This window comes from Solea senegalensis, linkage group LG19 (assembly GCF_019176455.1).
Source record: "Solea senegalensis isolate Sse05_10M linkage group LG19, IFAPA_SoseM_1, whole genome shotgun sequence".
NCBI lineage: Eukaryota > Metazoa > Chordata > Actinopteri > Pleuronectiformes > Soleidae > Solea > Solea senegalensis.
Genome location: NC_058038.1, coordinates 11,895,585 through 11,906,703, shown reverse-complemented (window position 1 = coordinate 11,906,703; position 11,119 = coordinate 11,895,585). Strand labels below are relative to the sequence as shown.

The 11,119-nt window shown below is 42.9% G+C and overlaps 1 long non-coding RNA gene across 1 annotated transcript; it reads left to right on the top strand.

The window, feature by feature from the left end:
* The first annotated feature begins 893 nt into the window (after positions 1-893).
* On the top strand, positions 894-10,796 carry LOC122785711. Its single transcript, XR_006362341.1, has 3 exons — positions 894-1,020; positions 1,892-2,002; positions 10,165-10,796. It is a non-coding gene; the product is annotated as an uncharacterized LOC122785711 (long non-coding RNA).
* The last annotated feature ends 323 nt before the right edge of the window (positions 10,797-11,119 follow it).

Here is an 11,119-nt window from a genome sequence, read left to right as displayed (position 1 = left end):
GAGCTGAGCTCAATTGGACATGTTACATTTAAAAAAAAACTACAGATAATGATCAGTTCCTCTGGAACGGATTATCTGGAATTATTAACATCCACTCATGACCGTTTTGTTCACTAGAGTTGTGTTATTGAAACTATCAGTACCTGGAAGCATTTTTTGTTTTTTTGGCAAATTTTGATAACAATCAAAATGAAATATATTCAAATTGTATTTGCATCGCAAACCCAAGCCAATGCATGTTGCAATCCAGGGTGCACCGAAAATAGATGCCTGATCCAAAACTACGACACAAACCCATTGTTCCTCATCATGCAACGCTGACAGCAAAAAAACAACAAAAATACACACATTTCAATGCTGTATGCAGCTGAAGGTGCTCTTAATGCAACTTATGCCACTTGGCTTTAACGACCACATAGACCACAAGGCTGAGCAGAGCAATCCAAAAACACTTATTACTGAACCTCTACCACTGGAAATACTTCCCACTGCACTATTAGTCCTGCACTTGCTTTGACCTGAAGTCTGGGCTGGTTACTTAAGCTATGCCACCAGTGACCACAGTCAATTTCCATTTCCAGGCACAACCCAAAGTTAAATCGTTAATGACCCCCCAGACTCTCCGCGTACCTCCTGCGCCCTGCGATTCCTCCACCCTCCCTGTGTCCTCCCTGGCACCTTTGCCCCACGGCCTGGCCTCATTCATCTAGCTGCCCCTCTATGGCCAGGAGAGCTGAAGGCCCTCTTTGTATGCACTCCCTGGGAGATATTAACCCCCCGTCTCCACACTCCTACCAAACAAAGGAAGCACTTACTAACCGCTAAAGCCTTAACAAACAGGGCTTTTCAAATTAACCCTGCTCCATGCGGTGCAAAGAGAGGGGAGCGCACAGGAGAGAAAATCTCAAAACATTTACTTGTTGTTTTTTTTGCATATTACAGAAAACCTGGTGGTACTGGGATGTGGTTGTGGTGACTCGCGTTGCCACTGAGTCCTTGCTTGGAAATACTTCTACTGAGGTAAAAAAAAAAAAAGGGAAGGGCAAGTCCACATGCTTTGACAGACTCTCACATAGGTATATGTTTTCACTCATTATACCCAATTTGTGGCCAAGTGGAAAGGGAACTTGGCTTGTAACCGGAAAGTCGCCGGTTCAAGTCCCCACCAGGTCGAAAGGGCTGGGTTACCCCTGAGCAAGGTACCCAACCCCCATTGCTCCCCGGGTGCTACTCAGTGTGGCAGCCCACTGCTCCTAATTCTAGGATGGGTCAAAATGCAGAGAATAATTTCCCTAAGGGGATTAATAAAGTATTAAAAAAAAAAAATTGCCCATATAGCCTTAAATGAATCCATAAGCAGCGTCTACTTTTACCTCCAGCTCTAAATTTACACTCTGCAACCATAACCCTTACATTTAAGTGTGTGCATTTACTACTGCATAGCAACAAAACAACGTTCCTGTAATTTCCACATGTCTATTTTATGTACGATTTGTCATCTTCCAAAACGGCAATAGCGATGTCCAAACCTTAGAAAAGGCCTTGCACAGTATAACTTGGCATGTTAGACAGCATAAGGAAACACTAAGCAAACCATCACTGAGTATACCAACACAGATTGTGTTGGTTTTGTTGATCGGGATCTATTTAAGCAGTAAAAACACATAGCAATGTCTTACACAAACAGGAACATGAACAAAAACCCAAACACCCCCGGTCCAATGAGTGTTTGGGTAAGTGTGTAATGTAGTTTAGGTTCTCAGCGCAAGCCAAAATCAGCCAAACTGCCTCCCAGGTCTGAAATGAATCCAGCAGTGACCTTTTATCCCCTCAGAATTTGTGTACGTAATATGAGGGGGGAAATGACTTTATGATGACTTTGCCCTCGCAGCTTTTTGGCGAGCGGATCGCTCTGCAGTTCCGGGGGCGAGGCGGAGAAAAAAAAAAGAACGAGGGGACGAAGCAGATGGAGAGAGAGGATCCAGATACGCAGAATATGGAGGTGAGATTGTTTTTGCATTTAGTGTGAGTGATGATACGGCACACCTGCCAGGAAGAAAGACAAAGAACTACATTCATCTGACGTATTCCACCGGCGGGCAGCTGAACTACAGGTCAACAACCTCAGAGAACGCCAAATGTACTGGCAGCAAACTGAATTGCAGGGATAACTATAATCATATTGTGCAATTACAGCCCAAGAAATAAGAACAATATGTGGAATAAAAAGGAAAACTTTGTGACTGCGGGTCAAATTTCATGAGAAAATTTAGTTGGGAAAACAACCACCACACAACAGCAACTATATCAGGACACTATACAGCACAGGGAGCTGCAGCAAAGAGATTTACAGCCGTTGTTCTGCTGAGGTGATAACTATTGTTTAAACTGCACAATTTGACCTTTATCACACTTCATTATACTGGGACATGTTATTGATGTGACATAGTGTAGTTGAGATATCAGAGGCATTCACTGTGCGAAGACAAAGGTTTGCATTTTGCTTTGTTCCTCTAAATGTTTGAGGTATTAGTAATTTTTCTTGGTGGAGCTCAAAGTTCCATACAAATGTTGGCACCTGCCTTATTTCCCTGAACAGTGAGTCAGTCATAGAACGTTCATAACAAGGTTTTGTGTCCTCGCAAGGTGTGCCCTCACCTTTTTTTTTTTTTTGTAAGGCTGTCAGAGACGAGACGTGTCTGCAGGTCACTGACTTTGAGCTTCTCTGCTTGGCCAAATACAACAGTGGCAAACAAGAAAATGAAAAAAAACATTTCTGGTATCCTGTAACTCATCCAAAACATACACATCTGTTTGACATGCTAGTGGAAAAAGCGTACTTGCAAGTACAACAGCAGACAGAATTGTTATTTCTTAAGTATTGTATGTCATATGGTTCACTTTGAACGATCGCTTTTACAATGTAAGGGGGAAAAGGGAAAACTTTGATTACTATTCTCGCAGGTTTACTCAAATGAACTTAATACTAGGGTTGCACGATATTAGGAAACCATGTGGTATGCAAGAACGTTGCTAAATATTGCAATGATGATGATGATATCACAAATAATGTTTTGTATTTACACACAGTAAACAATACGATGGAAGATCAATAATGAATATAACGATGTGAAGGTAACAGTGGCAGAGCTGAAGGCCTGGCTGAAAGGAAGTGATGATGGATAAGAGGAGTGGCTGACAGTGTATGCGTGTCTATTTCTTTTAAGCTGCGTAGTATCAACATTTATAACCACTCGGTTACATTATAGGTTCATTTATACTATGAAAATGTCTAGGTTACGCGGCCCATAGAGTTTGAGCAGTAGTGTTACTCCCATCATGCCGCTGGGTTATGTGAACGATCCGTCCCATGGCTTATACACAGCCGTGACCTCACTCAGGGAAATAAGATTTTTCTGGACTTTTTATGGTCTTTAGAAAGGTTTTACAAAAATACAGAATATAAAGATCTATAACTATAGCCTATGTTCATGTCTCGGCTGTAAAAGAAAAAATCTTTCTTCAGACATTCACCACAAAAACCTCCAAAGGTTAAGCTTCATTCACATCACTGTCAAATGGAAAGAATCTACACTCCTCAGACAGTAATAGTGGAATACTGTCCACCTTCCCACTGTGTGATCCAAACACATGGTCAGTGGTAAACCCACCCCCCGATTCACAGGACGACATGAGACCCAGGAGGAGTGGACCGGCTCAGGTCCAAGTCACAAGAATCATCTTCCACATCTGAGCTATCTGCCAATGAATGAGGCTTTGTCTGTAGAGGAACAAGACCCATATCTCCCACTTGGCATCGCACATGTCGTCACTAATCAGAAGCAGATGAGCAGACAAGCTGTGCGTGCATGTGTGTGTGTGTGTGTGTGCACGTCTTGAGTTTAGGTGGGTTTGTACTGCTGAGCTACGGAACATGACCGAGGTTAAAGACACAGTTTACAAAGCGATCAGAACAGCCCGATCTAAAACTCCTACTTTGCTCTGTATCACGTTCCGTGTTTACACATTATTCACACATCCATGTTTGTGTTAATACGACAACAGCCAAGAAGTCTGAATAAAAAGATTGACGCTGAATACGCGCTGTGTCGCTCTGTGTACACGTGTCTTCCATAACAAATAAATACAGAGAGAATAAATCCTGGCTCCACGTGACGGTTTCCATCGTCGTCCAGTGCAAATAGCTTCCACTGAGCCGCAGAACTGATTGAGAGGCAAAACTACAGGCATCTGCCACCCACAGGTCAAATGAGGAACAAACATTGTGCAAGGACGGTGGCAATAGTTTGCAGCGGGGCTTCAACAATTAATTAGTTATTAATCGATTATTAATTGACCAACCAACAATGAATCAAACCAACTTCACCCATATGTCAGCTTTGTATACGTGACAATTTTTTGTTTTCTTTATATAACAAAGAAAGTATTCAAACAGAATCATTCACATCGACATTTATCGCCATTTTCTAAAGATTTCAGGACCCACCAACTAATAGAGTAATCAATATAATAATCAGCAGAATAAAAAACAATAACGATGACCATCATAATATCATTTTCTCCAGCAGTATGATAAAACTTTAATGTATCATGTGTTTATTGTGCATAGATAAACACTTAGGAGACAAAAAGGGCTCCTTCAACTTACACTCAGAAGAAAATATTAGCCTTGAAATGAAAGGGAAATGACTAAATGTGACTTCATTTTTGGAGTGAATCATCCTGGATATTGCTCTATGAGTAATGTAACAGTAATAGTATGGCATTTGTTACGCATCTCGTATTATTTACAACACCCACAAAGTCAATATAGTTCCACAGAGCTAAAAAAACAAAAGACACAAGGAAATAAATAATAAATACATCATTTGAGGAAGCAGTTCATAGATACATATTTCCTCCTCTGTGCATAGGCTTAAAGTGTGAGAAAAAAAACTTAATACTCAAACCACAGGAGGGTTTATATTCCAATTACTATAAAAAACAGGCCGCATAAAAGAGTTCAACGAAAAAAGTAGACGGAAATGAGTTCAGTGCAAAAGTTCAGTTAACAGCTCCAAAGGGATACGTTTACAGAAGCGCTGCAGAGCACACTGACCCACATTTGAGCTCCAGGGTTTAAGGCCAAAGTCAGTCACTGCACTGTGTCGCTCAAGAGTAGTAGAACGGTAGATGGCTCACGACAGCGCAATGGCATTCGCTGGAGGACAGTTTATCTCTAAACTATTACGAAAAACAAAAACCTGTGTGGACAATACCATTTTGATCATTTATTGTCCAGCGTGCTTCTCTTCGGTTTGGTTCCCACACGACTTGTGAGTGAGTGACTGTCAAAGCCGAGGAAACGGACACATGGCTAACCTCAAGCTCCTCTGTTTTTTTCCCCAAAGCAACTTAGTGATGTTTCTTAAACCATGCCATTCCCAAAACGTCTCATGGCCACATTCATTGTGTACAAAGGATCACTGTTCACTCTGGCCTCTCTCAGTATCCCTTTGTGAACTTAGTCGGCAAGTCCTCGGCACCGGAATGCCTGTTCCACGGGGTTAGGAGGTAAAATGCGCACGCAGACTCCGTCCACTGATTTATACCTGCGGCCCTCGCCGTCGCTCACCTCGGAATATTTAACGACGGCGTGACCGTCGAGGACATGAATGGAGGAACATTTTTTTTCCCCAGTCGAGAGAGAAACGGAGAGAAAACGAAGGGAGTTAGCAAAGGGAGGGAATATCTGCGAGACTGACAGGAGACGTGGAAGGCTAGGGAGGAGGCAGAAAAGAGTGAGCGCTCGGGAGCTTCAGGCGACCTCTTCGCCAGTAGAAACTGTATGAGGGGGATGAATGTAGCCCTTTGTACTGGGCAGACTGTGGGCTCCAATATACATTTGTGTGTGTGTGAAAAAGAAAGAGAGAGGGAGAGAGTGAGAGAGCTCGGCGGCCCATGCTCAAGGCCTACAGATGTCTGGAGCTGCACCGCTTGCCCCCAGCCTCCACAGGCAGCAAGCAGCTGTTGTCAGAGAGAGACAGGCCGCCCCGGAGAGACTGGGAGGGGGCCAATGGGCAGAAAACAAGAAAGAGCCTCTTTCACAGCCTGGTATGTCCTTCTGGATCCCCACACAATGTATTCTTTGAGGACCCAGAAGAATAACATTTAGATTTAAAGTTTTCTCATCCCGGGAAGTTTGGGTCAGCTCGCTCAGCCCTCATGCTCTCTAAACTTAGCGCCGGGCCCTACTGTGGCTGGAGTTAGGACCAGAGCTATGGCTACAGTCTCCCATCCAGAAACTCTGGCAGATAAAGGCAGCAACCCTCAGATGTTCAAAGCATTCACTGACGTACACAGATAAGGAAATACCCAATATGTCGTGAATTCCCATTGCACTGGCCATGCCAAATGTTCTTGTGCACGATATCATATTCGTAACCTGGTTCAACTTGTTCCCTCACAGATTCTAACACAGGCTAGTGCCGATCAGCAAAGACTTCGAAGTCATAATACATACTTTTAAAACTCCCAGCGCCTGCACAGGGAAGAGGAATGAGCCACAACACATTATATGATGTAACACAGCATGTACCTTGGAGTCAGGGTTGTCGGGATATTTCCATAGTATTAAGGAAGTGATATGCTTCAGGAAGAAATGTTTTCTCTGTGGTTTGTGTGATCAAGCTCAGTCAGGGAGAGGGAGGGAGGGAGGAAGGAAGGAAGGAAGGAAGGAAGGAATTTGTCCGTATTTTAGTGAAGCTAAACTGCATTCCTAAAAAAATTAGAGCTGCCATTTTTTACTGAAACAGCTTGAGCAGATTTTATTCACTCGTCACCTGTGACAAGGTTACAAATCTATTCTTGTAACATACTTTTATCTTTAAATAGAATAAAGTTTTTTGAGTGTGTAAAAAAACCAACTTTATCTGTTATAATTTCAAGCAGTTATCAAACAAGACACAGAAACGAGGTCCCTCTGGGAAAACCCCTCATATGCCATCTGTGTTTTTGAAGATGCTTCCGTCGGGTTGTGATTATCTTTCAACCAACAAGCAGATGTAGTACATTATAAAGTGTGTATCTCTGTTGGGGAAAACTGACCCAAAGCAAGCAGCATCATGACCATAACCATCTGACAGAACACACATCACCATCGCAGTAAAGGAGGCAGTGCGATATACAGTAGAAGTGGTTAGTAACAAAAGATAAAAAAAAGAATTAAAAAAAATGATACATATACAGACTAAATAAATGTAAACAAAACAATAATTCTTAATGTCATGTAATGTAAACATGATTATTATATATCCCTTGTGCTGATTCCTAAATTCTTTCACTGTACAATAAATGACTGTTGAAGAATTCCTTGCTAAACCATATCTTTCTGAATAGAAGAGGCACAGGGGTAAAGGAGCAGGGAGGCAGAATTTAGAAAGAAAAGAGAAAGTCTACAAAATGCCTGAGACAGACAACAGAAGAGGGTGAAATGTGGGAAACTGGAATAGCTTAACCACAAATAAGCCCTTTCACTGGAAGAATGTATAAACATACGCTTGAGTTTCTGACTATCCCATGAATGAATGGTTTGTTTGTTTCTGCCACTAAAGCAGTGCGAGCAGCGACGCACAAGACAGTTCAGAGGCGCAGTTAAAGCCGAGACCTCACTGTCGATGAGCAAAGAGCAACTGTCGACAACAAAAAACAGTGCAATAAACCATCAGTGCAATAGCTGCTCCCCCTGAGCGTACACGGGTTAGGGTTAGGCAAGCGGTGGTGGTGATGCTCTGTCCGGTCACCTTCTCCTTCCAGCAGCCACTGACCAGGGCTGGCAGCAGAGTTTAGTAAGGTAATCTGGACTGCTCTCATAAAGCTGTCAACAGTGGCAGTGTGTGAAAGTTCCAGTTGTCAAGTTCAATGCTTTCAATTCCAGGCAACTCAAGTTGCAACTTGGCATCGTCTTATACTACCACAAAACCTAATTTTCTGACTTTAGAGTTAACTTTTTTCCCCATTAGGACCCAAATGAAGATGGAATGAGGAATCCAGATGAGAGGAGGTGGGGGTGAGGACGGAAAAGACCCCTATGGGCTTTACCGAACAGCACAGGAATGCAGAGGCAAAAACTGAGTTGGGGTCTCTGGCACAAGATGGTCCGTGTGACTGGGTTTAGATGATGGCCGTGACAAAGACTCCTTTCTTACTGACTTTTAAGTACAATACGCTACGCAACCGCTTGTTAAAGACACACCGACACGCCACGACTCCCGTGCACACACACATACACATGTATGGGGACAGCTGAGGTAGCACGTTATCATGATGCATGGTAAATAAAGTATATGTAGTCTACAGTACGTCTGCACGAAAATGCTGTGACGTAGTTTTATACGCGACCCAAACTAGTGTACTGAAACAATTACAATCAGTTCATTAAAAAGATTAGTTCAGCACTTCCTGCTGCACTACACAGAAATATGGTGGAAGCGGTTGTGATGCGGCTCACGATCGCCGGCTTTCAGCAGTGTCGTCGCTAAAATACACCAGACCACGTTTCTGTGCTAAATGTTGGCGATTAACGCACGTTTTCAGGATTTCTAAGTCATCCGAAACCGCATTGTACAGTTTCGGACGTCGTACGGCGCTCCTGACTCTTCCACTGATGACACTATCTTGCCAGAGCAGGTACCAAAGACTTCACCAGATGCTATCCCCTCATTAAAAAAAAGCAACTGTGGAAAAGCTCCATCAAGGTGTGCGTCTGACAGTTTCAAAAACAAGCCGCTGGGATTACAAACAGACATGAACTGAGCTTCTGCAGTGAGTGACCTCACGATCAGAGAGGGCCGCCTCTTTGTGAGGGTTCTGTCTCCTGATTGGATCAATTGTTGTTGGACACTGAAATAGTTTCCTCTGGAATTAAAAAGTCCTTCACTTTGATGAAAAAGTCACTGTCTTGTCCTGATAACAATGTTCATGTACAAAGTGCATGAGAAGTGAATATACAATCTGTGTACCTTCCAATACAAAACTGATATCTTTGAGGAAGTACTTGTTGAAGTGATTTATTTGCCGTAACAATGAGCCAAATCATGCATTGCAGAACGTCAAGCAATTCACACTATCTCGCGTATGCAATACCAGAATTTTTTTGGCACAGGAAGTTGCCAGTGTGTGGACTGTGTTGTTATTATATTGTTGCTTTATGCACATGTAACATACACTTTCGCACACCGCACAGTGAAGTCTCCAACCGCCACCACAACCGCGCCCACTCCACACTTTCTCCCGCCCTGCCTTAGCGCTCACCATCTGGACAGCTGTTCCCAGTGCATTCCACTGGGTCCCATGTCTCTCTCAGTCAATGTATTCACATCCTTTAACCAGCCTGCATGACATGCACCAAACACATGTGTGGAAATACAAAAAAAAAATAATAATCCCAAAGTTATTTTATGATTTTCAAAAGAAAGACATGCAACTCCCAGCTGCTCAAAGGGCTGCAAACCTGCTATAAGGAGGTTTACGAGGCCTTCTCGCTAATTTATCCCATCTGGACTGGAAATAAAGTGACAGCATTCACTCCTCACAATTGCTACCTGGATCCAGTACAACTGATTTAGGTGGAACAGCTGCGAGAGCTGCGGGGCCTTTAGAATTCTGTTTATTTGAAGAGAAAGAAAGAAAAAGAAAAAAACGCTTGAAAACAGTGTTCTGATCGGAGAAGCTCTCAGATGTGAACATGTTGACACTTCAGGCTACTAGAACTCTTCTATGAGAGGTTTGTTCTACTCACAGTTGCCACAGCCTTTCTCAAAGCAGCCATCTGTGAGTTTTCATAAATGTCCCACAGGCAAAGACTCAAACAACTGGTACAGACTTTGCCTCAAAGTTATGGGAAGGGTTGTTGAAACACATGATTTTCTTTTTTGAAGTTTTAGCGTGAACACTCGGACTGTGTTCCTGTCTTCAATTTTATCCAACAACATAGAGAACACAGCTTGGCTGTTTATAAAAGTTAGAACTGGTCAACTGATTGAATCAACAACGAGGAAACATGTGCGTGGATTTCTTTTGAGAGTTTTCTACCTTTTTGGCCTTAAATCATTATGACTATGACCTGCTATAATCATTGTACCCTCTATTTTTTTTGTTGCCCAGATCTCATGCTTGTGGAGCTCTGCCAGAATTGTTCCATGCCCAGAGATGATCCTTTTCCCATCTCCTCCTGATCAGTTTTCACCTCTGCTACCAGTTCAGGTGTTACCTTCAACAATAGTCATCTTGTCCAAACTGTCACCCTTCACATTCCTAAAGCCATGTAATCCCAGCTCCAATACATCATAGTGTTACCACAGGTGACGAATATCTCCAGCAGACACAGAGCACCCTTTGTTCCCCATATGTTTGGTTTTCCTTCTTAAAAACTTGGCCAAGAATGGACACTGGCTCTGGTGAACTACACCGGCTGGGAATCATAGGAATTGGAGTCCAAGGCAGGTGTACAGCCCTGAGACGATACCCAGCACCTGTTGAGCACAGACTTATCAGCTCATCAGGACTCCAGTGAAAATATCTCACAGAAATCCGGGGGTGAATGAATGAATTAATGCTGAAAACAAAGTCTCACCTAAGCCAAGAAAATAATACGACTGAGTCAAAATCGCCAGGGTGTGTTTGAGATGTCAGCAGGTTATTGTGTCTTAAATCAGCCGTGTCCTAAGTCGACAGAGGCACCTACAAATGAACGAGTCCAATAAATCACTCCAAACAAAGGAATGCTTTGTCCAGTGCACAGAAACACCTTTGTCTCTGTATTTTTAAAATTGCTGATAAGAGAATGTGCACTTTGTCGGTTAAATATCTTATCAGAAACACCCCGATTTACCCAGTAGGTGGCATCACCACACAGCAGAAAGGGACCAACAAACACAGAGAGAAAGAGAGACGGGGAGTCAGACAGACAGACAGACAGAGGTGCCGACCTGATCCTTGCAACTCATCACACTGAAACCACTTGAAGTGTGTTGATGAGCATGAGAGCACCATCTATGGCTGGAGAAACACACTGCACCACTTAGGGAAATGGAAACATACTTTATATACAGTCTTCCAT